Here is a 2,667-nt window from a genome sequence, read left to right on the forward strand (position 1 = left end):
CAACGTGGGTCCTATGATCCTGTGGAGCGTAACCGAAATGAAATCTACATGCGTGAGTGAGAACCCATTGGAGGGCAAGTCTGGTGCCAGCAGCCAGATTGATGGCTCTTTCTTGATTCTGTGGGTGGTGGTGCATGGCCGTTGGTAGTTCGTGGAGCGATTTGTCAGATTAAATCTGATAACGGACGAGACCCTGTGCCTTAAAAAGTTACACGGCCCTCCCTGGGTCCCTGTGGGGGCAGGCGGCCCGAGGGGTCAGCGGTTGGTGGCCGAACTTCTTAGAGCGATCCGAGGCGAGGCAAAGCCGTATGAGATTCGGGGCAATAACAGGACTGTGATGCCCTTAGACGCCCGGGGCCGCACGTGAGTTACACTGGCTGGTTCAGCGTGTGCATCCATCCTATGCCAAAAGGCCTGGGCAATCCTATGAACGCCTTCCCCGCTGGGGATAGGGGATTGTAACTTTTCCCCTTGAACGAGGAATTCCAAGTAGTCGCGGGTCACCAGCCCGCGTCGATTAATTCCCAGCCCTTTGTACACACCGCCCGTCGCTACTACCGATTGGATGGCCTGGTGAGGTCCTCGGACCGTCCCCGAGGTGCCCCTTTACGGGGGGGTTGCCTCGTTGAGGTGAGAAGTTGATCGAACCCGGGCATCTAGAGGGAGTAAAAGTCGTAACAAGGTTTTCGTAGGGGAACCTGCGAAAGGATCATTAACGGTGACCTGGCCATGGTGGGTGCCCGCCCTCCATGCCAGTAGCCACTCGGTCTTTAAGCAAGGCCAAATCCCCCGGTGGGTACCTTAAAGGTATGGACCCCAGACACCTTGTACCTTTCGTCGTAGGCTAACGTGAGTCTCCCTCCGGGGGGGACGGAGCGGGCCGACCTCGGAACTCGGGGTTATGGGAGGACCGCCTTTGGGTGCATAGGTTGCCGGCCACCACCCCGCTCGCGGGGGTCTCGAGTGGTAACGGAGCCGCCCGCCGGTTGTTAAACCAAACCATTGATCGTTAAAGGCTTTAATTCTGCATGCGCGAGTCAAAGGGGCTAATTCAACCCCCAGGGCGTTGGCCGGTGTTCGCCGGCCTTGTTGGGATCTTACGTAACCCCCAGGGGACGGGAGCGCACCACGGGCGAAACTCTTTCCCTCTCGGGTTAGAGCGGAGCTTAAGAGCCCATGCAGGAATCGGGAGGTGTATATCGGCACCTCCCTGGGCTTCGCGAAAGACGGACCGTATAAATAGTCTGAGACCCGTGCGCGAGTTGAAGGGGCTGATGAGCCCCGGATGCGGAACACAGGTGGGATCTCCACCCAGCCTCACCATCCGTGGGGACTTGGGAGCGCACCACCGGGCCCGCTCATCCCCTCCGGGGGGAGAGCGTGGCTGGAGCGCACACCGGGTACAAACTTTAGACCGGGACCCATACGCAAGCTAAGGCACACTTACCCCGATGGCCATGCGTGAGTTGACGGGGCCCAGAGAAACCCCCCGAGGCGTGGACCGGCGCAACGCCGGTCTTAGTGGGATCTTTCAGATTTCCCCCTTGCTGGGGACTTAGAAGCGAACCACCGGGCTTAAGAGCGCACGCTAGCCATCTACACCCCCGTGTGTCTTGGTCTCCTAACGCGTAAAAGGGAAGGTTGGGCACCACCGAGGCGATCCATCTGGATACCAAGCCAGGTTTAATGACCCCCAGCCCGGGGTCACCCGACCATAAAATTCCCTTTGTTCATGAATCCCTTCCATCTCATCCAAGGGACGTGAACCTAACCTAAACCCTTAAATTCTGTTGTTCAAAAGGCTTTAACCCAAAGTCCCGTCCGTAAGGGCGGGCAAAATGATACAACTCTTAGCGGTGGATCACTTGGCTCGTGCATCGATGAAGAACGCGGTAAACTGCGTTAAATAATGTGAAATGCGGAACACAGATCATCGATATTTCGAACGCACATTGTGCCTGTCTGAGGGTCGCTTTACCCATCGATCGGTCTTCCCAGACCTCCACCTCGGACGGCCCTTCGTCTTCCTAAATGCAGACTCGGTTCTTAAACCACCGTGTGGCAAGAGCTCCGGATGTAGGGAGAGCCATTAGGTCCGGGTCCCATCTGTCATCATCTCTCCCCGCTGGGCTTCCCGCCGTCGGAGGGTGGGCACCGTAATACGGCGAGCGGCCGGGGGGTTCGCGCCCAGCGCCCCGCAAAACAGCCTCGTAACGTGACCTCAGATCAGACGAGACAACCCGCTGAACTTAAGTAAGCGTATCAGTAAGCGGAGGAAAAGAAACTAACAAGGATTCCCTTAGTAGCAACGAGCGAAGAGGGAAGAGCCCAGCGCTGAATCCCTCTTTCCCCTGACCGGGGTGGGCCGGGAAATGTAGCGTACGGAAGTCCGTTTAGTCTCAGTGCGGACGTGGGGCCAAGTTTTGCAAGGAAGTGTCTTCCATAGATGGTGAAGGCCCGGTATCGTCCCGCATCCTGCCGGGTAGATCGGGCTTCCCGGAGTCGGGTTGCTTGTGAATGCAGCTCAACGTGGGTGGTAAACTCCATCTAAGGCTAAATACCGGCACGAGACCGATAGCGAACAAAGTACCGTGAGGGAAAGTTGAAAACAGTACTTTGAAGAGAGAGTTCAAGAGAGCTTGAAACCGTTGAGAGGTAAACGGTCGG

The 2,667-nt window shown here is 57.1% G+C and overlaps 1 pseudogene; it reads left to right on the forward strand.

Moving 5' to 3' along the window:
* Window positions 1-1,845: 1,845 nt before the first annotated feature.
* LOC136698546 (5.8S ribosomal RNA) lies at window positions 1,846-1,972 on the forward strand (annotated as a pseudogene).
* The last annotated feature ends 695 nt before the right edge of the window (window positions 1,973-2,667 follow it).

Source organism: Hoplias malabaricus, chromosome 5, assembly GCF_029633855.1.
Source record: "Hoplias malabaricus isolate fHopMal1 chromosome 5, fHopMal1.hap1, whole genome shotgun sequence".
NCBI lineage: Eukaryota > Metazoa > Chordata > Actinopteri > Characiformes > Erythrinidae > Hoplias > Hoplias malabaricus.